This window comes from Lacerta agilis, chromosome 10, assembly GCF_009819535.1.
Source record: "Lacerta agilis isolate rLacAgi1 chromosome 10, rLacAgi1.pri, whole genome shotgun sequence".
NCBI lineage: Eukaryota > Metazoa > Chordata > Lepidosauria > Squamata > Lacertidae > Lacerta > Lacerta agilis.
In genome coordinates, this window is record NC_046321.1 from 69,509,499 (window position 1) to 69,535,474 (window position 25,976).

At 43.2% G+C, this 25,976-nt stretch overlaps 1 protein-coding gene across 1 annotated transcript in view; it reads right to left on the reverse strand.

Moving 5' to 3' along the window:
* The window catches only part of CAMK1D (calcium/calmodulin dependent protein kinase ID), a 184,396-nt gene that overhangs the window by 126,767 nt on the left and 31,653 nt on the right, over positions 1–25,976 (reverse strand). The gene's annotated exons all lie outside the window — the stretch shown is intronic.

Here is a 25,976-nt window from a genome sequence, read left to right on the forward strand (position 1 = left end):
CAAGGTCATGCAAAACAGTTGTTTGCTTTTTTCTGAACATTTTTTTGTGTTAAGATTTGGTATCACAAAGGCTATCTCGTTATCTATATTTTTATTTAGATACTGATTCATTTACCGGTAATTAAAGCTTTATGAAGTGTCTGTTGCTGTGTGATAAGATGGTGACACTCACAATAAAATTAGACTTAGATTTAGGAAAGAACTGGGGGGGGGGGCAGATAAAAGCTCTCCTACTGCCAACTGTTCTAATATGGTTCCGGTGGCAAAATGTGTGTGTGTGTGTGTGTGTGTTTTCTCTCTTTCAGCTCCCGCTTCTTGAACCAATCATTCAACCTTTTTATGTAATCTTCTACAAGGAAGGAGTGTTTGAGTCCCTCCCCCCTTGCTGCACGTGTGTCTTTTTGGTTTTTATTTGATTTAATTAAAATATTATAGGGTCAGTTAGACTGTCATTGCTACCATTTAGAATGCAATTAAAATGAAGGGGGTGAGGCACTTCACAAGCAAGATACTAGGGGCGGATTAAAATGAGCAAACATGACAAAAACTCATTTCACAATGATGTAATAATAAAAATAAGGCCGTGTTAACAACTCAAAAGGGGGGGCGGGTTTGAAGTCATACCACTAGGAGGTTGAAAGATACTCGGAGTCCAGTGTGATTTTCATGCTCTTTATTCAGCTCATAGTAGTGAGGAATGTAGTTCCCCCAAAACGTTTGCTTTATATACACTATTTACACAATGGGCCCCACGTGATTGGCTAATTCCGGGATACTCCTGTATGCCAATCAGAGTGCGGATTCACTTCCACCTGGAGCTGGATTGGGTGGCTCCTGCAGACCAATCAGACTCCTGCAATCTCAATCCTATTGTTCTGGGACCAGTCAGACTGCTGCAATCTCAATCCTATTGTTCTAGGACCAATCAGACTGCTGCAGTTTGGATCCTATTCAACTCCGTACATAACAGAGGTTTTGATATTAAATGAAAACAATATGTGAGGAAGGTATCAGGGAATGATGAGACCCCAAAGCTAGTCACACTGTAGGGCCATTACCTGTTTACTATTGTAGGAAATGCATAATTTGAACAGAAAAAGTTTCTGGCTCCTGTCTAACTAAGTAGTCTAGAGAAGAACAACGCAGCCATGCTTGCTCCTTTGTTGTCTCAGAGGATAGTTGAAGATGAGCTCTCCTCTTGAGGTCCGAGAGAGAAGAGTGAGAAGGAGGAGGAAGCTGTAAGCAGGATGCAACCTGAGCATATCAGTCTAATATTTAAAAAATTAAAAATTCCTTCCAGTAGCACCTTAGAGACCAACTAAGTTTGTTCTTGGTATGAGCTTTCGTTTGCATGAAGTGTGCATGCACATGAAAGCTCATACCAAGAACAAACTTAGTTGGTCTCTAAGGTGCTACTGGAAGGAATTTTTTAATTTTTAATTTTGTTTTGACTATGGTAGACCAACACGGCTACCTACCTGTAACTGAGTCTAATATTAAAACAGAGAGAAGTTGATAGGTTAAATATACAGGGATAATCTGGAAACCTGGAGGGCCCTAACTCTATCTGTCTTAACCCATGCAAATCCCCTCTTCTGCAAGCAGAGTTTCACCCAAACTTCCATCACAGGTTATGAGACATTGTCATTGGAGCCACTACTTAACAAAAAGAAGCTGATATTGCCATAGGGCATGCTGAAGCCTTGGGCACACTTCAAGAAGTTCTCCATAATCAGTCCAGCATTAAAGAATCTCTGAATAATAACTGTTTAAGCTCTATGCAAAATCAAGAAACTTTGTTGACAGAATTGAAAATTCCATAGAATCGTACAGCTGGAAGGTACCCCAGTGGTCATCTAGTCCAACCCCCTGCAATGCAGGAATCTCAACTAAAGCATCCTGACAGCCATTTGTACTGCTTTCAGCAGGATATCCTATTTTAAAATTTGCAATGCAGAACAGCCACTTGTTTTTGATGAAGGTCAACTCTGAAACTGAAGTGGACAGTGATAGGCCAGGGACACACACACCCCACCTTCCAAAGGCTCCTGCAGTCGAGTCTTCTCGCGACAGATGGTATTTACCATATCTACAGGGTGCTTTTGGCAATGCAACCAGGATAGGTGAGAGGTTTTTACATCCCTGGAGCATGTAGATAACAAATTTCAATAGAATGCCAGTCTTCTGCCAGATTCTGCAACTATTGAATTATGTGCAGTCACTGGACAAGTGGTGGGAATTTCAAAATCTGGCAGCAAGGTCAAAATTAGCATGTCACAGCACCAGATTTTTCTACCCACAGGAAAATCTAACAAGTAGGAATATTCTGGCACTGCAATGACAACATATAAATTCCACCAAAATAATCCTATTCACAGGTTTCGACTTCCTTAAGCATCAGGCTGATGCCAAATGAATATCACAGCATGGTCAGAGCAGAGAAGCCCCCAGGCAGGTAATGGTCAGCCTGTCCATGGTTCAGTATTCTACATATCACCCTACTGTAAAAAGAGTTTAAATGGCTGGTTGGTTGGTTCTTGCTTCTGGATTCAGTTAAAGGTGCTGGTTTTGACTTAACTGGATTCCAGAACTGCATACATAAGAAAACACCTGAAGCTCCTCCTTACCCCTTAGGGGTGTGATTTCATGAACCACCACCCCTGGAAGCAAGGTTCAAGGTCTCCTCAGAATTGGCACAATCCTTCTGCCTTAGGAGGATGCTTTGTTCAATCGTTTAGCAGTTCTTAGCAGACTGGCAGCAGGCCTTTGAAGAGTCTGAAAATGAGCTTGAGTGGTTCTGCTTTTTTAATTCATTTTTATGGATACTTTTGATTTTATGGTTGTCATTCATTTTAATGGTGGGTTTGTGACCTGTCTTGTGGCCACTTAAATGGAGAAAGGCAGGCTATGAATACTACAAACACATAAAACAAAACTATAATAGAGCTGCAGAATTTTGCCTTTCCGCTTTCTTCAATTAAATGAATGAAAATCCCAGACGTATAGCAGCCCTACCATGGATTTGATCTTTGCATCTTACATTTTCTTGATATACTTCTGGCAGCTTGCTAATTCTTGAACTGCTCCATGTCAACCTGCAACTTCTAAATTACAGCCCAGCACGTTTGTACTGTTGCCCCTACCATTACTTTGGTGTATATATTACACTTGTCATTCCTCATTTAAAAACTGTCCATCCAAATGAACAAAGTGGTCTGCCATTTTGATATCACATAAATAGGCACCTTTTTTAGTGCTCAGCTATCACACTTCTCTTTATTTGCCTGATAAAATTATCGTGGGTCCACAGCCATACCTAAGTAATTGTGCCGCAAAGGTGTAAAGAAAGATACACCTGAAACTCAAAATGACAAAAGCTTACACCTGCAGAACTAATGATGGAAGGCCACCAGCACAGCAGTTGCACTCAAATGAAAAGACACAAGAGGTTGGGAACATCAACAGAGGACAATTTATACGTGTTCTAAAGCCACAATCTCAAAAGCAGATATTTAAAAATATCTGAATCCAAAAAAATTGATTATACAAATAAGGTAACAGTTTAACCCACTGATAGTTACAATACATTTTTAATTATGAATGCTGAATCCACTATGGCATTGCTGGTTTTTGGTTTTAAATAGGATACATTTTATGTATTACCTTTACTTAACAAAATGTATATACTGCTTGATTATAAAAAACCCTCTAAGCAGCTTATAAAAAATAAACTAAAACATTAAAATGCAGACAAATAGGTATTTAAAAATTCAAAATATGATTAAAATCAACAACAGTTTAAAAGAGATTAAACACATGTAACTTCTACCTATTTGGAGAGGCTTAGCCTGAACAAAAATGTTTTACGCAAGTGCCCAAAATGACACAGCAAAGGTGCCTGCCTGATGCATAATACAGGTACAGCCATGCTAAAAGAATGATTTTTTACAAATGTGGAGCAGGCGTTATGTGCATGTGTAGCCGTGTAAGTTCTGCAAATTGAAGTGAAGTTGAGTAGACCTATATGGGTTAAAATGATCCTGCAAGTAAACTGGTCTCAAACTGTGAAAGGCTTTATATACTAACACCTTGGTCTAGCAGCAAACGGTCAACCAGTGTAGATCTGCTATGTGTACAGCAGAGGTGCTGAATACAGGCAGGCAGGGGCTTGGGAAGGGGGCGGGGGTGGGCCACCCCTGGGGGGGGTGACAAAATAGCGGCCGGCCGAGAGCTACACTCACTGTAGGGTGGCCGAGGGGGCATGCGCACCGTCGGTATGGGTCCCGCTTGAGTGCTGTCTGTATCGGTGCTGTGCATGCGCCACCCATATTGCCGGCGCCCATGCACCGCTGGGTGGTTTGCCCCACCCCTGTGGGAGGTTCGCCCTACCCCTTGACACCCCACACCGGGCGCTGGAGAGCCTTTCTTTGCCACTGCAGACAGGAACTCACTCCTGTGCTGCAATGTTCCACACTAACTGCAGCTTCCAGATCAAGTGCAATGGAAGCCCCAAGTCACCAGTGCCTGAGCTACTGTGGTCAAGCTCTCCCAGTCCAGGCCCAGCAGTAGCTATTTCACCAGTGGTGGCTGGGAGAAGGCACTCTAGCCACTGGGGCCACTTCAGTGACAGAGCAAAATGCACATATAAAATTCTGTATTTGCATGCAACGTTTTATACAGACATTTCAGAGTGCTTTCAACACTGACACTAAGGGCCAGCAGAAAAGAAAGTGATAAAGTGTTTTCTTGGTTGCACTACTTACAGACAAACTGGATAACTGTGCTTAAATGCTCTCCTAAGTGTGTGTGTTGAGGAGGGGGATCTCTGGACAAATTGTGCCAGAGAGGTCCTTTCATCTTCTATGTGCAGGAAGCCAAGTAGCAAACAAGGTGCTCAGATGCCAAGTTGGACACCACTCCTGTACCTTCAATAGGTATGCAGAAGGGGAGCAGAGTCACAGAGGGACAAGAAAAGTTGGCATGGACTGGAAATAGAACCATTCATCCATCCCTACTCAAGAGAGCCCTGCACAGGAGAAGGGCTACATTGGGGCTTACACCATAGCCTACCTTGGTTTGCCACAAAGTGTGCACTCAACGACAAACTGCTGTCAATCATAGAATTATAGAATCATCGAGTTGGAAGAGACCACAAGGGCCATCCAGTCCAACCCCCTGCCAAGCAGGAAACACCATCAAAGCATTCCTGACAGATGGCTGTCAAGCCTCTGCTTAAAGACCTCCAAAGAAGGAGACTCCACCACCCTCCTTGGCAGCAAAACTGTCGAACAGCTCTTACTGTCAGGAAGTTCTTCCTAATGTTTAGATGGAATCTTCTTTCTTGTAGTTTGAATCCATTGCTCCGTGTCCGCTTCTCTGGAGCAGCAGAAAACAACCTTTCACCCTCCTCTATATGACATCCTTTGATATATTTGAACATGGCTATCAGATCACCCCTTAACCTTCTCCTTTCCAGGCTAAACATACCCAGCTCCCTAAGCCGTTCCTCATAAGGCATCGTTTCCAGGCCTTTGACCATTTTGGTTGCCCTCCTCTGGACACGTACCAGCTTGTCAGTATCCTTCTTGAACTGTGGTGCCCAGAACTGAACTCAACGGCTCTCTGAGTACTGTGCCTGTATAGAGGATGAGTTTTCAAATACCTGCTTGTTGCCTACGCACTTTTACATCTCAGGAGCACAAAACAAGCTTAGGAGTACACCTAAAATTGCAAGATGTAGAAATGACCTTGACGAGACGAGACACTCCCTGCTGAGCCTATTCATCTTTGAGCTGCCCCTCCTGCACTGCAGGGAGTTCCTCTGCGATGTATAAAACCTTATGAGCAATTTCCTCCTAGTAGACAGAACTGGCTGAACTAGTCATAGTACTGACCTGGCGCCATCAGAATTAAGCGTCTCAGGGTTTCCATTCACAATCCTAGAACCATGGGGCTATATGACAGATGTACAGCTTGGGCTTCAGGCTGGAACTTGGCATTTAGGACCTGGGCCTGAGAGCAAGAGATTATTTCGAAATACTTTCCATTCAATTCTGCTTGCAGTTTGCATTATATCAAATAAAGGCCACTGGGGATATTTCTGCAAAAACTGTAATGTTGTAGCAATTACGGTAATAACCAGTCTAGGTAGAAAGGGCTATAGACTGAGCCAACGAAATATTTCAGGGGGGAGGGAGCGGAGGAAAATTTATATAAACTTGCAAACTTTATAGCAATCCCACTGAATACATTGAAAAATCTTAGCGTTCAATTAAGACAAAGCCCTGAAGAATACCTCGGGTTAAGAATTTAATTCATTCTGGAGGTCCGTTCTTAACCTGAAACTGTTCTTACCCTGAGATACCACTTTAGCTAATGGGGCCTCCCGCTGCCGCCACTGCACAATTTCTATTCTCATCCTGAAGCAAAGTTCTTAACCCGAGGTACTATTTCTGGGTTAGCGGAGTCTGTAACCTGAAGCGTCTGTAACCCAAGGTACCACTGTACAGCACTTCAGATGAACAATCTGGGACAGAGAAGGAAAAAATGACATAACAGGGATTTTTCCATTTATGATTTCCATATTTCAGTGCTGTGAGTAGCTGCCCCCAAACAGTACATGAGCTTAAATGACGGTAAGCTTAATTTAACATGTTAATTACATGCACGGGTATCACTTCTGCACAGCAAACAAGAAGAATCCCACGTACAGAGTGCTCCATGCTCACTTCCACCATGCAGGAACCTACTGCCAAGTGAGATTTCAGATCATGCACATGGCCAAACCAGAGATATATGTGTGCATGTGTCATGTGTGTCATAAATTAAAGAATAGGCACAGGACTATCCACAAGATTTTCATTTGTTTTTAAAAAGCAGAAGTCATACCTGTCTAGAAAATCTAGTGCGTGTGAAGGGGCCCAAATATCCATGCAGGGGGTTAGCTATTTAATTTGCCCAAACATGCAGTGACCGCATGAGGAATTCTTCATGCAATGGTTTAAAAATGCACTGTTTGCTCACAGCAAACATCCTGTACAAACACAAGCTGATTTAGTGAGGGTCCCATATGGCACAGCTGCATCTGCCCGTGTTTTATTTTTTGAGTTGTTTTTTGTTTTGTTTTGTAAAAAAAAATTGAGCAGTATATCAATTTTATGAAATGAAATAAATATTGTTGTGAATAATTTCTCCAAAAAAACAAGTAATTTGTGAGTTGCAGATTATATATCATTTTGATTGAGGTCGGGGCAGGGCCTCTCTATGGCAGCTACTGCCTGAGAGTCTAGGACTAAAGGACATGCCTTTTTGTAACTTGTAAGTGTACTTTCAACAATAAAGGGTTAATTCCTCACTGTGGACATTTCTTAGCACCATGATAAGATAAGGGACTATAATAGCAGTTAGTTTTCAGTAACCTGTTTTCCATTCCTGAATTTAGCATTTAAAACAATTGACACTGTGGGTAGCATTCAGCTACATTTACCTCAGAGTACATCTATTGAATTTAATGAACCTAACCAGAAGAAATATCAACAACCTCAGATATGCTGATGACACAACCTTGATGGCAGAAAGTGAGGAGGAATTAAAGAACCTTTTAATGAGGGTGAAAGAGGAGAGCGCAAAATATGGTCTGAAGCTCAACATCAAAAAAACTAAGATCATGGCCACTGGTCCCATCACCTCCTGGCAAATAGAAGGGGAAGAAATGGAGGCAGTGAGAGATTTTACTTTCTTGGGCTCTGCTTCTTGGGAGGAAAGCAATGAGAAACCTAGACAGCATCTTAAAAAGCAGAGACATCACCTTGCCGACAAAGGTCCGTATAGTTAAAGCTATGGTTTTCCCAGTAGTAATGTATGGAAGTGAGAGCTGGACCATAAAGAAGGCTGATCGCCGAAGAATTGATGCTTTTGAATTATGGTGCTGGAGGAGACTCTTGAGAGTCCCATGGACTGCAAGAAGATCAAACTTATCCATCCCTAAAGAAATCAGTCCTGAGTGCTCACTAGAAGGACAGATCCTGAAGTTGAGGCTCCAGTACTTTGGCCACCTCATGAGAAGAGAAGACTCCCTAGAAAAGACCCTGATGCTGGGAAAGATGGAGGGCACAAGGAGAAGGGGACGACAAAGGATGAGATGGTTGGACAATGTTCTCAAAGCTACTAACATGAGTTTGGCCAAACTGCGAGAGGCAGTGAAGGATAGGTGCGCCTGGCGTGCTCTGGTCCATGGGGTCACGAAGAGTCGGACACGACTGAACGACTGAACAACAACAACTAACTTAGGATACATCCACAATTCCACTTACACCCCACTGCCTGGGAAACTTGCTGCTTACCACTAAACTGGACCAAATGTCAACTGGTTTTTCTGCAGACTGACAGTTGCTCCAGTTCAGTACTGGTATACAGCATGTTTTCCTGGGGAGAAGCATTGGGACAAGTGAAAAACTGCTCAGACCAGTGCCTAGAAAACCATGTGACAAACAGAAAACCTCTTGGGCCCCTGCTTTGGACGAGCCCTTAGTCATGTTCATTCATTTCAGTGGATTTACTCTGGGTAAAACATAAGTTGAATACCACCATATGTGACACAAGCTTTTATCTTCTGTACATATTCTTCAGAGTAGGCGCCACTGAATTCATTGCTGACTTCTTCAGAGCAAATGTGCATAGGACTGCACTGCATGACACAAACGATAGCAGTGTGGTTGCAAAAGATACCTTGATATGCTACTCATTTTGACTACCAACATAGTCAATAGGCCAAAGGTGGCAGCTGCAAACACACTACCACTGCTACCTCAGCTATTTATTGGCACATTGTATATTGAAGTCATTAGAACATGAAGTTTTTAAAAGTAATTGAGAGCAGATGCCTAACTTGATTATGTACTACAGCTCATTAACTAATCCCCCACTGTTAAAACAAACGACTCTTATTATGTTAAAACAGGATACAAAGATATCAAGGGACAAGAAGAGCCTCTGAGGTCTGCTTGACTAATCTTTCACTGTAATTTCAAAACTGCACAAGCAAATGAGACAGATCAAACAAACTCCAGATTTGAAACGCAGTCCATTCCACTTTAAAGTAATAAACACACACAAAATCATGCATGCAGAAAGTATCTGCACAAGGGCTTCCACTTGCACCATGGGGCTTCCCCCCTCCACCCATGTACTCCCCAATGTGGCTCAGGGGATCAGAAGAAACCCCAAAACAATATGGGGGTCATACTGCCTGCCAAGCGTTTGCAATAGCTCGATGTTGAACACCACCGAATGGGGTTTTAGCAGAAGCAAAATGATTATATCAAAGTTATGCTAAATAATTTGGTTCCATGCACCAACTATTTTCCAGGAGCAGATTCTTTTTATTCAGCAGGGTCTGTAGAAGTTAAAAACCCGGGTGGGAAAAGCGGGCACATAATCTTTAGCATCAATGCATATGCACAAACCCTAAAACATTATGCCACGCATAGCTTGCCAGTTTACATAGTGCGGCTGGTGAGGTATGTTTTGAACTGCTTGTCAGCCATTGATGTTTCTTCTAGTGTATCTTTACCCAGAATAACAGTCACCTCTCTCTCTTAAAGCTAGCAAGACATGTAATTATGTGAATAAGGCATACAGAAAGCAAATGGTCAAGCCTTCAGAAACATGTGGCAATGGTGAGACAGTAATCCTTGTTGCTGTATGCATGCACAGGTGTTTTCCAACTAAATGTCAGTCAGGAGGTGTGGAGGTATTGGGAGGCATGGCTAGCAGGCACAAATCCACTCATTCCCACCCCCCTGGCTCACTGAACATATGGTGGGGTCAAACACTCACTTCACTTGTGATTGCTGCAGGGATTCAGTCCGGCAAAGGCCTGGCTGTATCAGCAGGGCTGCAGAAACTGCAGTTGGTCCAGACTTTGGGCTGGTGAATGGACTGCTCCTGTTTTATCTTAGGGAGAAAAGCAGCAACTGGGGTGGGGGGCTTGCAGTCACTACTTAAATAATGGTTTCTTCAAGCAACTCCTTGGTTCTCTAAAGACATTCCTGAAATAGTCTTCTAAGTGTAGAGCATGCAGGTGTTTATTTTCTCACAGGATTCCAAAAGAAGCTTGAGTTGAGTTACGTTGGTTGGCAGCTGATCCCACCTTTCTGATGGACTCATGTAAGTGAATCACACAAGTCAGATCTATCTCAGTAACAGTGCTAAGAAACGTGGAGTATATGCTTAGTTCTGGTTATTAGAGAATATAAAGGAGCCATTCCTCATTTGCCCCCAGCCACCATATATATGCATTCTGCTAACTTATGATTTGTGTATTTTCCTGGGAATGTCAACATCTCTTCTGTTAATTGGCTTCCAATTTTAAGCAGAAGCCTTCATTTACTTCTGAAGTAACTGCATTTGAGTGGCATATAAAAACTAGCTACATAAAGATGACAGAACATGAAAAGGACCCATTCCTGTTTACTTCTCCCAAAAATGAGTTTTTTCCTGCCACTCCTAGAATTTCAAGGCAAAAAAAGGTATTGGTTTTGTTTGTTACTATGGTATGTATTTTTGTGTTTTTATATTGTAAACCTCCCTTTGATCCTTTGATGCAGAGCAGTATAGAAAACAAATAAACAAACAAAACCATAAAACAGCAACCCCAAATCCATCATTAAAAATAGAGTAAGAATATGTGTGGTATTTTCCTGATGTCCTGTATATGCATCGTGGAATTAGGGAGTGCTCCTGAAACATGTTCCTGGGATTCTGAAGCAGCAGCAGCAGCAGCAGCAGGCTGAATCATTTATCTGGCTGGGCTATAGGAGAGGACATTGGTAGAACATAGCAAGTTTCATCCTTTTGACTGAATCTGGAGCTGTTCTTCACAAGGTCTTAATCCTCTGAGCAAGAGAGACTAGAGTATATGTTTATCCAATCAATGCTGAACATAAGTAAAACCAAAACAATAATTCCTTCCAGAAGCACCTTAGAGACCAACTAAGTTTGTTCTTGGCATGAGCTTTCATGTGCATGCACACTTCTTCAGATACCTCTTCTTTACAAAATAAAACCAGTTTTGTATCACCGTGTCCCAAAATACCACAGTTGGCAATGAGTTATTTCACGCTGGGTCCTTGTGCTATTTCTGTCACAGGAAAAGGAGCATTTCCCCAAAGAGTGTCATTTACCTGTGACGCAGAGATTGACCCATATATGCCAAGTCATGAAACAGGGGAACATCTTAGTCTGCACAGCCTATACATTGTCTAAGATGCACAGAACATATGCTCTAATTAATCATGCAGGTTACTTGTGAGTGCTGAATTTTCACCTATTGATCTGGCATGCACAAAATGATGAGGTGCCTTTAAAATGATGAGGCGCCTTTTAAAATGGACAAGTCTATCAAAAACCAAATTAGTAGCCACAATAGCTAAATAGCCTTTCATGTTCAGGGCAGGCACGCCTCTGAATGGGGAAGTAGCAAAGAATGGAGACATCTATGAATGTGTACACATTGCATAACAATGTGCATTTGGTGCTGGATGCAGGTGCCTTGGGGGGCTGCTGTAAATACGTCACTCCCATGTCGTCCGTGCCCCACACTGTCTATCTAAAACACAGTCCGCTGGTGCAGCTCTAATTTTGTGCCAAGAATGAACTTCTTAGGCACTTGCTGCCTAAGAAGAGAGTGTTTTCTCCTGCTTGCAAAGACCTATTGATGTTGCAGGGCTTGACAATGAATAAAATAAAATAAGCAAAATGGGAAGAAGCACAGTAACTTAATAGCCTCTACATAGACTTACGGACTCACTGGTTCAGACCATTTTCATAGAAGACATGAAATATATAAAAATTCTTTGGCAATCACTTGTAGCCAAGTAACATTGTCTTCCGTGTGTGTGTGTGTGTGTGTGTGTGTATACATACATACACACACACACACACACACACACAGAGTTGTACCTCAGGTTACGTACGCTCCAGGTTGCGTACTTTTCGGGTTATGAACTCTGCTAACCCAGAAGCGCAACCCGACGTGCGCACGATTTGCGCATGCGCAGAGTGTTTTTCGCGGGGTTTTTCAGTCTGCGCATGCACAGAACAAATTGTTCGGGTTACATCCTTTTCGGGTTACGTACTGTAACCCAGAACGGATTAAGTACGTAACCTGTGGTACCACTGTGTGTGTGTGTGTGTGTATATATATATATATATATATATATATATATATATATCCTCTGTAGATCAGTGTATCAACACATCAGTTTCTTGTCTCTCCTTTGAAAGACTGTGATTTTTTTATTTTAAAAAAGGCATTTGGAAACAGCAATTGAGCAGTGGGAAGTAGATAACATCATTGTACAGAAATTTGAAGACATACCCACCTGTGTGTACAGACAGCACAGATAGTGGCGGTTGCTCTAGAAAGCATCATCACACGAAGGTGTGCACTACTGAAAACGGCTGTGTATAAAAGTGCACTGTGAAAAAACAGCCACTGTACACAGTCTAAGATGCCATGTGATCTTGCATGTGGCATTCTTTGACTCACCTATCAGGTCACTGTTGGAAACAGGATGCTGAACTAGAGAAGCCTTGGTCTTATCCAGCCCACCATTCAACACATACCTCTACTGGCACACGTAGATGGCCTTCTGGTTTACAAAAGGTTATTTGGCTGGTCACTTGGAAGCAATTCTTACTTGCCACAGTCAACCAGTGAACTAGAGATTTGCAGACTTGCTCAGTGACCTGCATTGTTGGCATTCCAGCCTGTTTTCTGCTAGGAAGTTTAGATATAACAGAATAATAGCTGGGACAGAGACAGATGGATTTAATCTGAAAGCCTCCTAACACCAAGTCACCTTGGAAGATAGGGAAATGAAGCCTGATTCAGTAACCAACTCACCTAGACCTGGCAGGGCACTCCATTTGCATGTCTCAATAGCCAAAGTACTAGATTCCATACAAAATCTGTGTGTCATTGAGGAGATGTACAGCACCCAGAATTGCAGCCGCAGGAGTGCTGGGTATTGTTCAATTTGCAAAAGTTTATTTATTTCAATATGTGCAGATTAAAATGACGACTTGCCTCACAATGAGTCTGTTCTTAAAAAAAATAACCTTCTCCGACAGGTTAGTGAATGGTGGTGGTTGGGGGCTCAGTCAAAGATCAACTGTGTAATTCCTGCCAAATACAGTACTCAGCTTCACACAGCTTATAGAGAATGTCGAGGTGACATGCCTGCTTGTCCCTTCGTGTACTGTTATTAAAACAGTGAAAACAAGCAAATTTCTAAGAGGTGACTTCTAAGCATTTATTTATTTAAGCGTTTAGCATCTCCAGGGGTCTCTCAGTCCAGGCTGGAAGGAGAATGCAACATTTGTCTACTCAGCTACTCATCCAAAACTAATGTAAGTCTAATAAAAATGCTTATTAGTGAAAAGTTAGACAACACATTTTCAGTGTGGCTGGAATGACCTGATGGCGATCTAGAAAGCTGGAGAAAGGGGGGGGGGGAATAGATGTAAAGTCCTAGAAATCCTTAATTTAAGAACAAGCACAGCTGACTGAAAAGTAGAGGATGTCTTAAGAATAAGAAATTGTCCTCCCAATTGATGACTGACTCAATGGAATAAGGACACAAACATTCAGAACATGCGGAGAAGGCTTGTTCTCTGTTGCTCCAAAAAGCAGGACTAGAACCAATGGGTGGAAAGCTCTCCTTTGCTGGAGGTATTAAAGCAGAGGCTGGACAGCCATCTGGCAGAGATGTATCCTACACTGAAGATCCTGCTCTGAGTAGTGGGTAGGATCAGATGACCTCCAAAGTCCCTTCCAACTCTATATGAAACTCTCCTGACTACAGGTCCCTGACCAGTAAAAATGCTCATGAAAACCAGAACAAGGGAGTTATCAGGAAACAATTTCTGCCTTAATGGGAGACTTAAACTGAGCCATTTTCAGTAGTGACACTTTTCCCAATATTTATTTAATAAATATGGGAGTTTCTTGTAGTATATTGAACTAGCACTTCCTTCCCCACAGTCGCACTGGTTGATGATCTCCGGCGGGCTAGGGACAAAGGTGAGAGCTGTTTCCTAGTTCTGCTGGATCTCTCAGCGGCCTTTGACACCATCGACCATAACATCCTTCTGGACCGGCTAGAGGGGTTGGGAGCTGGGGGCACTGTTATACAGTGGTTCCGCTCCTTCCTCCTGGGCCGTGTTCAGAAATTGGTGATGGGGGATGAGTGTTCAGACCCCTGGGCTCTCACTTGTGGGGTGCCTCAGGGTTCCGTCCTCTCCCCCATGCTTTTTAATATCTATATGAAACCGCTGGGAGAGATCATCAGGGGGTTTGGGCTGGGTGTTCATCAGTATGCGGATGATACCCAGCTCTACCTCTCTTTCAAATCAGAACCAGTGAAGGCGGTGAAGGTCCTGTGTGAGTGCCTGGAGGCGGTTGGAGGATGGATGGCGGCTAACGGATTGAGGTTGAATCCTGACAAGACAGAAGTACTGTTTTTGGGGGATAGGGGGCGGGTGGGTGTGGGGGACTCCCTGGTCCTGAATGGGGTAACTGTGCCCCTGAAGGACCAGGTGCGCAGCCTAGGAGTCATTTTGGACTCACAGCTATCCATGGAGGCACAGGTTAATTCTGTGTCCAGGGCGGCTGTCTACCAGCTCCATCTAGTACGCAGGCTGAGACCCTACCTGCCCGCAGACTGTCTCGCCAGAGTGGTACATGCTCTGGTTATCTCCCACTTGGACTACTGCAATGCGCTCTATGTGGGGCTACCTTTGAAGGTGACCCGGAAACTGCAATTAATCCAGAATGCGGCAGCTAGACTGGTGACTGGGAGTGGCCGCTGGGACCACATAACACCGGTCCTGAGAGATCTACATTGGCTCCCAGTACGTTTCCGAGCACAATTCAAAGTGTTGGTGCTGACCTTTAAAGCCCTAAATGGCCTCGGTCCTGTATACCTGAAGGAGCGTCTCCACCCCCATCAATCAGCCCAGACACTGAGATCCAGCGCCGAGGGCCTTCTGTCGGTTCCCTCACTGCGAGAAGCAAAACTACAGGGAACCAGGCAGAGGGCCTTCTCGGTAGTGGCGCCCGCCCTGTGGAACGCCCTCCCATCAGAAGTCAAGGGAATAAACAACTACCTGACATTCAGAAAACACCTGAAGGCAGCCCTGTTTAGGGAAGTTTTTAAACTGTGATATTTTAAATGTATTTTAATGTTTGGTGGAAGCCGCCCAGAGTGGCTGGGGAGACCCAGCCAGATGGGCGGGGTACAAATAATAAATTATTATTATTATTATAGTATGAACCACCCCCTCACATACTGAAGCCCCAGCCACACTCCAGACCCCACCAATTGAACCCTCTCTGCTAAATTCAATAGGCCAAGAAGGGTCGGGGTCAAGAGGACCAGGCCTGGGTGTAAAGCTGCAAGCACCTTATCAGCATGATCAGGCTGCTTAAGCTGAAGGTGATCCCACAATATAATCACAGGATAAGGCATCAGACACTTGGGTCAGGACTGCAACAAATGTGGACTCAAGGTCTGCATGCAGGACATGATACAGGTTTTGCTGACAATGAGGTGATGGGATGGGGATAATGTTTTGCCTGTCATACAACTTTTAAAGCTGTGAGCTAAAGGTTCAAAAGGCTTGAAGGTATGGAACAACATGAATCTGTGCCTGTGCCTGGAAGTCTCTGTGCAAGCTGCAGACGGTGTGTTGAGTGTTGGGGCCTGTTTTCCACTGCCAAGAAGTCAAACGTGGTGACAGCACTGGAGAATGTCTGCTCTTTGTTGTTTAGTGTGCTGTCTGCACAGAATCCTCTAGGCATGGTGTGGGTTACCAACACTGCAACATGCCTAGAATCTCCTGTGCAAAACACTGGATTCAACTCTACAGAACCCCAAATTCTGAGCTGATTTCTGCTTTTAGAGGCATTTCTCATCAGCCCTCTTTTTCACACTTGTTGCTAAAAGTGGCTTTGAACATCTCTTGTACTATTTTACACATCTGTGAATGTTGGTAACCCAGGAGAAAAATGAAAAAAGGCATTTTTAAAAAATCAAATAAAAAACCATGCATGTTTCACTTAAAATTATGCAAAAACCAATTTAAGCATCATTTTGTGAGAACACCCAAAATTTGGAATGCTTTCAGCATATGTTTGAAACGGGTCATGTGTAAGCTTTCCAAAACTTGCAGCATTTTCTCTCTTAAATTGTTGACCAAAATTTGAGAGAAATTTCAGCATAAATGCATCACTCAAACTGGAGCAAATAATTCTATTTCAGAAGTTCTTACAAAGGCACAATCACATAGTATGAGATACTGTACAGAGATTTGCAGAGGAGTATCAGCCATTGAGGGTGCTGCTTAATCCTTCCCATGCCTTCCAACTCTCCCTTACAAATCCCCCCTTCCAGAGTGCTTTTATTACTTTCCTCCAACTGGGCGCTGAGGCCAGAAGAAGCATGGGGTGGGGAGCCCAGTGTCTATTTTAGGGGAGAATCAGCCAACAGATGACAACCCTCTCTTCTCTCCACTAATTCTCCCTGCAGAAATACCCAACCCTGCCTCCTGCTTTGACAGGGCTGGATCCAGACTTTGAGCAGACTCCTTGAAATAAATGGACCTAAGACCCATTGATTTTAGTGTATCTGCTCCAAGTGTGAGTAGGTCCGGATCCAACCAATATTAACTGGCAAACATAATTCCATGCTGAGACTTGAGTGAAAATATTTTGTATTGAAAGGCACAGTTCTCCATACCGTTAGGAATTATCCCCTGATTTCTAGATATGCTTCTTTGTGGAGATTAACATATGGAACTGAGAAACAGAGTGGCTTACTATAAAATCCCTAACATGTCTACTCAGAAATGCTGAGTTGGATGGAATTACTGTCAGGTCAGTTAGATAGGACTGCAATTTTAATTTCCTTGGTGTGCTAAAACAATCACCATATTCCATTTCCCTAGCTAACATTTTAAATTATGTCCAGTTGTTTTATCTGTCTGTCTCAGGAGACAGTGGAGGAGTGCACCCTTGGGAGTGAAGTCAAACTGTTGGAAGGTTGCAGCGCCTGCTATGGCTGTAGAGATCAATATGGGAGAGACATGTTTCGTTGCAGGTGTGGCAGATGAAGGTGTCTGGTTGTGCTGCTGCAGATGCACCAAGGCATTTCTTCTCTCCTCTCAGCGGCCATTCCTCCTCTGGTCACTGTTGTAGATGCACCACCTGTCTGACTCCAGGCACTGTGCTCATCTGCAAGGGATTCCCATATAAGAGGGTTAATGTTGCCAGCCTTCATGTCTCACCTGCAGCTCTTTTTGTAACGCAGAGCTGGCCTGCCGATGGGCCTGGTGCCTGAAGCCAGCTCCCTGTAGATCATGTCCTTGGGGATCCTGCCATCTTCCATTCTGTGGACATGACCAAGCCAGCACAGATGTCTCTGGAACTGGAGTGCCAACATGCTGGGAATGTGGACTTGGGAGAGCACATCTTTCTTTGAGACTCTGTCCTGCCATGTGATGCCCCCAATCTTCCTGACATGGAGCATGTGGAAGCATTGAGGCATCACTCCTGGCAGCTGTAAGTTGCCATGACTCACTTCCATAAAGCAGCGTGCTGAATACACAAGCCTAGTAGACCTTCATCTGGGTATTGGACATTAGCATCACATTCTCCCATGACCTTTTAGGGAGGTGAGCCATTGCCATAGCTGCCTTGTCAATACGCTTGTCCAGCTCAGCATCTATTTAAGCAGTCCAAAAATGAATGGTTAGACACAAGTATGGGATGTGTGCTTGCTGGCTCAAGGCTTCTCTGGGGTACACAGAAGCCGCACCAAACCACTTTTCCCAGCTCCTATGAACAAGTGTCTATGCAAAGCATTTGCAAGAGGGAAGAAGGGAGCAACAAAAGACTGTGGCAAATACACCACTTTTCATAGAATACACGTGTAACTTAAACAAGATTCTCTGCAGAGATCCCAAGAAACAGGATCCAGTAATTGGGAAGGGGGAGGAGAAAAATCCTGACAGCGGACATAGCTAGTGAGTGGCATTACTCTACAGGTAAGTCAACAGAGTCCCCATTAACTGTCTCCCCCTATTAGCTTAAGCTGTGTTAGGCTGAACAAATCTTTAGGGTGGCCTCAGAGATTAGCTAAAAATAGTGAAAGAGCCACAGAAAACGTGTCTTGCTCTAAACCTTTTATGCAGCTGAAGATAAAACTGTGACCCTGATGACTGGGTAAGTAAAGTGTGCTAAGTAAGTAAATCAACACAGTTGATCTTGTCTCAGACTACCAATTGTGAGACTCCCGTTTGTGAACTGTGCTAAGAAATGTTTATAATTTAACATTGGGGTGGGAATGAAGAAGGGGAATGTCTATCTACCACCCAATAAAAGGGGGATTTGTTCATTTGCTTCTTTCAATTTTTCCCACAGTAGAAGGGAATTTGTGCATCTGTAAACCGCTAATTTTTAATTCACTGCCTAATCCTCAGGAAGCATATAAACAAGGCATTTTTTATATTAAAAAAAACTGCACGGAAGAATAAAAGATCCATTCAATTATGTTCTGAACAACAAATAAAAATTAAGTGCTTGGGGTACATGCATAATTTGAAGGCAGACTACCAGCGTTTTCTGCTCTCTCTGCGTTTACAAAAGGTCTCTGCAGTATAAGGCCTGGGGGCTCATTGCAGCCCCCCAGATTTGCACACCCACTATCGCAGCTCTTCCCCACTTCTTTCCCAAGTCCATCAAAAGTGGTGGCAGAAATTACGGTTGCAAACTGGCAAGGGAAAAAGTTGTGTGGCCTGGCCTGCTTCTTGTGCCTTCCAAGGGAGGCACAGTGTGAAAACGTCAACAGATGAAGCTTTTAATGGTATGGAGCTGGACAATTTTCACCTTCCAATTGCTGCCGAACAACCTACTGTTAAAGGGAGAGATACAAGCACTGATTCAAAAGCTGGCACCCCTCGCTCCAAAGAGAAAAGAATGCCTGTGGCAGTATTTCTGCAATGCCCTGCCTGTTCTGCACCCAGAGGTTTCTGGTGGAAGCAGACACTGCACTGCCCACCTGCATCAAAGACTCCATCAGCAAAAGCCGCAGGTAATACTGCCCTCAAACCCTGCAGAGAGGAGGGCAAGGAGTAAAGAGAAGAGAACTGGAGGGGGCCTGAGAGTTCAGGGTACAGAAATATTTGTGGAATAGTAAAAGATGACGAGATGGTTGGACAGTGTTCTCGAAGCTACCAACATGAGTCTGACCAAACTGCGGGACTATAATTCTGTCTTCCAAATCTATAAATAAATAATATCCGCATAATATCCGCATAAAACAAAGGCAAGAGAAAACAACAATTAAAATAAAATATTCCCTCACTATAGATATTATCACTCAAGTCATTTATATTTCTTACAAAATGCTCCACCAAAGTTTCTGAAAAGCTAGCTTGCTGCTCTTCCATTGAGATAATGGCCAGCAGGGTGTGATGCTTAGAGTGACCTAAGTCTCTGCTTGGCTAGGAAGCAAGATGGGTGAACTTGGGCAAATCTGTATTATCTCTTGGCTTACCCTACTTAGTCCCTGCTTCATCTCAGCCATGAACACACAAGTTGGCATGAGACAAGCCACTATAACATTCTCAGCCTCCCCAGCCACCTACATCTAAAACCTGCTGATAATAACTGACCTATCTTGCAGCACTCTTTAAGGATTATTGTTTATTTAATTTAGGACATTATTGATCACTTAATCAATGAGGCCCTCTGGGGAAATCGGAGTTCATACAAGAAAATATACCATCAAAAATGAAAACGTTAAAATCAATTCTATTTCCCACATAAAAACCAGCATAGCACCATAATTTTGTGTTAATACGTTTAAAACCCAGCAAAAGCAATCAGTTTCAGGATAAAAAATATAGTTCCAAAAGGTGTGGAAGAAGACAAAGGACTTCACATGATGCAAGTGTCAAGTGAGCCTTAATGCGGAGGGCATTCCGTAACTCAGTGTTTTTCAACCTTTTTTGGGCAAAGGCACACTTGTTTCATGAAATCACGAGGCACACCACCATTAGAAAATGTTAAAAAAAATTAACTCTGTGCCTATATTGACTATATATAAAGTAATTTCCCACGGCACACCAGGCAACATCTCGCAGCACACTAGTGTGCCGCGGAACAGTGGTTGAAAAACACTGCCGTAACTGGTGCAATACTAACAATGGTGGTATTGCTGCATCAAGTTTTCTCCTTAGCTACCACTCACCTCACCTCTTTAAGTGGGAGAACCTAGAAAAGGGAATCTAATGAGGATCTCAAGCTCCAGGCAGGACTGAGGAGATGACTCTACTGCTAACCTGGCCCTAATCCATGTGTTAATGCCAGATCACAGAATCACAGACTCATAGAATTGGAAAGTTGGAAGGCACCCTGAGGGTCATCTAGTCTGACCTCCTGCAATGCAGGAATCTCAACTAGATCATACCTGACAGATTGCCCTCCAACCTCTGCTTGAAAACCTCCAAGGAAGGAGAGTCCACAGCCTCCCGAGGGAGACCATTCCACTGTTGAACAGCCCTTACAGGCAGAAAGTTATTCCTGATGTTTAGTCGGAATCTCCTTACTTGTAACTTGAAGCCACGGGTTCAGGTCCCTGCCTCCAGAGCAAGCTGCTGAAGCTCTGGTTTTCACAATGTACACTCCAAGTTCCCTTACTTGCATATTCAGGACTTTCTCTTTGAACCTCTTTCGGTTTGGCAAGTACAGGAAAATATGACATTAGGAATGAATATTATATTGCCTTGTTGTTTTCAGTTGAGCAGAAAGTGCTTCTAGCATTTGAAAAAAATAATGAGATGGAGACAGTCACAGCTTATATATCTGCACACAGATGACATCTGTTTCCATTACCTTTTGCTTCAGCCTTTATCATGTTGAATGGAGTAAAGTATCTGTGTGTGTCTTATCATTTAGCACCTGACAGTACCATATACCCTGTCAGCTCAAAATGTGTGACATTGCATAGCATCACAACACACTGTGGGAAAAGGTGACTCTCACAGGGCAAGTACTGTACTTTCCATTCAGAGATGGCGTTCCATCTGAACAGAGCCAAGTGCATCTGATAACAGCTGCAATTCTAACCATAATTAGGAGGTAAGTCTGTAAGACATGCTGAGGTTGAAGCTGTCAGAGTGGCCCATTAGAATAGTACTTGAACCAAATCCAGTTGTGTGGTGCTGGTTTTGCTGAAAGGTCTTATGAAACCAAAGTCCAATTAGATTTGGTCTATCTTGCCACTTGATCTTCCTGTATTTGTCATGTTTGTCAACACAATATCCTAACTAATGAATGGCTAGGAGCCAAATGCCTCTCTCAGTTACAATAAATTGTAACTGTACAATCAGTTACAATTGAAGGAGAAGGAGGAAGGGAATGTTAAGGTCAAGAAGCTAAACTGAACCCCTAGTCCAGATGTGAAGCTTATGGCATTTTCAAAGCAAATGGCGCCTTAAAATTGCTACTGAAAGGGACAGTGCCTAGTTTATGATATTCTAACATAGTGGGTTTTGTTGGGGTTTTTTGAAGAAAATTTACTTTATTGAAATTTAAAATTAGAACATACAAAAGAGGGGTGTGGGGATGAGGGTTATAGGTGTATGATTTGTATGTTTTGATCAGTATGTCTAATACAGTGGTTTTGAAACCTCCAGGAACCTTTCCCAAGTTTTTTAATCAGTCAATAGCCCCTGCCGTCTGCACATCTACCAAGAAACCTATTTCCACTGTCAAGGATTCTAATATGCATTCTAGGGGTGCACCATAGGTTCACTGGCGGTAGTGGTGGGCTTGTGCATCAGGCAGTTTGGAGCAAGTAAAAATCCCTTCCAGAAATGAAGCTTTCATAAACTGTAAGAAAGTAGCCTAGATATATGGGGAAACTTGTGGGAGCTACACTGACTTCATTGGAAGATGTGTGCTATCCAGACCTATATGGTATCACCAGTGTCCTGTGGGGATGAGGAGTGTCTGTGTGTCCTAGAACACACCAGTATCAAGAGTGTGACACAATAATTCTATCTGCTGATGACCCTGACAGGGCAAGATCAATAATGACAGCCAAACTCTCTTTCAGGGAAACTTATCTGCAGTTAATAGTGAGTTTGCAAAGGGTTGTTCTAGGTCTTTGAATCATCTAGGTTGTTTGTCATAAAAAATTGACAAATGCCCCATTTTAATTCCATGAATTATACCAAATTAAAACCATTTCACCTCCACAGGGGGAGAATATTCCATAAACTCCAAGGTGCAGGAGTTCAACCACAACACTAGTTATTATATGGACCTCAATTTCACCTAGGTAATAACTAGTGTTGTGGTTGAACTCCTGCACCTTGGAGTTTATGGAATATTCTCCCCCTGTGGAGGTGGGCAGAGATGTATTCCTACAACCAGAAATGTAGTATGTCAGGATTAGGGTCCGAACCCTTTTCCCCGACATGCTAATTTTCTGTGGGGAGCTTGGATCGATGATCTTACTTGCCCTCCTCACAAGTAACCCATGGTAAGGAGTCAGCCAAGCTCTGGTGAGCAAGAACTAGAAGGTGAGAAGAACTCTAAGCGGCCAGAGGCTTGTTTTTGCACTCTGCAGAATTGCTCTCGCTCACCTCGTACTCTAAAGGAATGAACGAGGCCTGTGCATTGTGTTTCAGTCATGCACATGAGATTGGGGTCCAGACCCTGCCCCTTGATGAGATCCAAGTTTCAACAAAGTTTGGTTAGCCATCAAGCCCTGCCAAAATTTGTCAACTACCAATGCGGAGTGATTTGTTTGTATGTATGTATAAACATTATGTGAGTCTGCGCTATAGTTTGAAGTGGTGCACTACAGATACAGGTTTACTATTTCAGTGAGAACTAGGCCATCACAGAAACCCATTTTCTTCTGAACATTACAACTCCATGGCACCATTAAAGTGGATACAGCACTTACTCTATGCTCCTTATTTTGGTACTAATGTTAATCATGCAAGGCTACTTTACACTAGCTCAGTCAGCAAGCAGCTCTAAGCCATACTTTGGTCTTAGAGTGCCTGGACTCCCAGAGAGGAGATTGTGGCAGCTTTGTTCCCCCTTCGGTTCTGCTGCACTGCTGCAAACTAACCCACAGTTGACTTAGTGTTGTCATCTGAACCCAAGTTCATGGTGTGTCTCCTCCAGACATAGAACAAACCTTGTGGTTGTCTGAAGTGATACAAACCATCAGCTTGGTGAAACACTTCAAATCAAATCAAATACCTTTATTGGCATCACATAAAATGTTTCAAATCACTGCGATAATTAAAAGGGCAAGGGTGAAGCTGTCAGGGGTGATAGGGTCGCCCTGTGGTCGTGTGCACTTAGATGTTCTGCTACGTCCAGTCTATTTCCCGAAGAGATGGTTCGTTGAGAAGCTAAAAAAGAAGCTACTAAAGCAGTGGGATCTTTGTCCCATGGTGAAACACTTAGTCAAACCATAGCTTTGTTCACAACAGCACAAGCCTGCAAGCTCATGTTTGTGATCTGGCTCATTGTGTTACAATAATATTTAGCATTTGTACAATCCGTTTTGAATAATCCATGTGCTTCATATTTATTACCTTTCTAATACTTACAACAACTAAGTATGGTAGGTCACTTTTGCATATTTGAGTTTTGAATATTTGAGTGATGCTGAGGGACATTGGCTTATCTAAGAGCACCTAATGAATTCATGCCTGAGGGTTTTTTATGGGCTACTTCCTGGTGAACATTTCAATCTTAGTCACACTTCAAGCTTACAAATGGCCTCTACAACCAATAGGAGGTCCGCAATGCTTGCCACCGGAGAATCATGAGACAAATATAGTTTAGTCTTTCAGTAGCTTCTAATACAAGATTAGCATTCCATGAAAACTTGCCAGCTCACATGCCATTGGAATCCAAGTAGCTGAAACTTCCAACATCAAAAATGCAACCAGGGGGGGTTTTCCTAGCTGGATTTGCAATTGTGATCTGGATGATTCTGCAAATATGTGTGTGTGTGTGTGTGTGTGTGTATTTTGTTATGTTGTCTTTCTATCTGTACAGTATATGTATTCACACCAGAGAAGTGCTAGTCTGCCTTCTGTGGATGTGTTGTATCTACAACATTTAGTCTCAAAATATACCCTATACCAGGAATAGAGCTCAGTTACGTAGATCACAAGTCAGATTTTCAGATAAACATAGACTCCTATCTTTTTCCAAAACCATGTATAAAAAAAGAAAAGAAACTGATGTCATGCCACAAGCTCTTGCATTATGTTTTCAGATCTATTCTCCTCGGCCTCCCTTGTACTATATAATGTTATCACACACATACTCATCTTAGCTGCCAGTCAGTAGAGCTCGAATTCAAGATGGCAGCCAACTGAAGCCATCTACAACATGTTATCAGGGGGAGGAAACCTGCATCTTTAGGGGTTGAGTTTATCATTTTGACTATTCCAAAAGGATCAAACCCTTGGGCAGGGGATGAAGCCAGGGCAGAAACTGAAGTGTTTGTGGGCAGTTTGGAGCCTGGTGGTATATGGAGCATACATACATACATACATACATACATACCTTTCAGTTTTCCGACCAAATCAGTAAACACATGCTAGAGGGCATTATACTCCAAGCAAGAATGTGTGATCACCAAGTCTTTTTATTTGAGTCTCAAGCCTGAAGAAGAGCTTCATGAAGGTTTACTAGGAATTATATTTCAGAGGCAAAACAAAATTAACCCCTTGAGTTACTGAGGAATTGTTTGGACAATGCTTTCATTCCAGAATTGACCCTGGGGAGAGACTGGGCCTGGACCGCAAGCTGACACACTCCCTGCCTCACTCCTTCCTTCTCCCCCCCCCCCCGACAGAGAAACAAAAAACCGAATGGGAGACTCAGTGGCTATCTGAATACTGATTCAACCCCAACCATGCCCGATTTAAAGAGCTGATTTCTCACCATCAGGGAAGTAGCCATCTGCATTCAGACATCTGCAGGTCAAGGGCCATTCAGTCATGAATTCCCTCCTCTCTGTGAGGGGAATGGGGGGAGGAGTACATGAAGTCAGGGCCCATTTCCAATTGTTCCCTGATGAAAGTCACAACATAATCAATATAGTTAAAAAGGCAAACCAACCACAGCATAGTTTCTAAGTTAAATCATATTAAGTTTATCTGACAGCAAGACACAGGTCTCACAATTCCCTTGTCATCAAAATCATCTTATGCAGCTTCCACTTAACTAAAAAGGCTACAGTCCTATAGGCCCAAAGTTGGAATAAATCTCACTGAATTCACTTTAATTGCAAGTAAACATGGGCTGCGTGTGAGTTTGTTAAATCATGAAGTTACTGCAGCTGTGATACATAATTGACTGTTGTAAACTACATTTGAAATGCTAGCTCCATCTCCCAGGTAACATCATTGTCTCTGACCAAGCTGGCGATTCTTGGTGTCAGGCTTTTTACGTCAGTACAGTGTAACAATGCAGAATACCTTTCAACACAGATACTGTACAGTGGTACCTCAAGTTACAAACGCCTCAGGTTACAAACTCCGCTAACCTGGAAGAGTTTCCTCGAGTTGAGAACTTTGCCCCAGGGTGAGAAGGGAAGTCATGTGCCGGCGGCGCAGCAGCAGCAAGAGGTCCCATTCACTCCTGTCAAGTATCCCGTTTCCCCCGGGATTCTCCCTTATTTCAAGCAGTTTCCCGCTGCTCTCCCTTATTTCCCTTAAATTTCCCGTTTTTAATGGAAGCAGCTCCTCCCCTGCTGGCCAGGGACTGGGTGGGAGGACCTCGCCTACTTGGAGAGAAAAGCCTCAGCCCTCAAAGCAAGTGGGAGGCGTTTCCCGTGCTTACAGGGGGGTGTATTCCTCCCCCT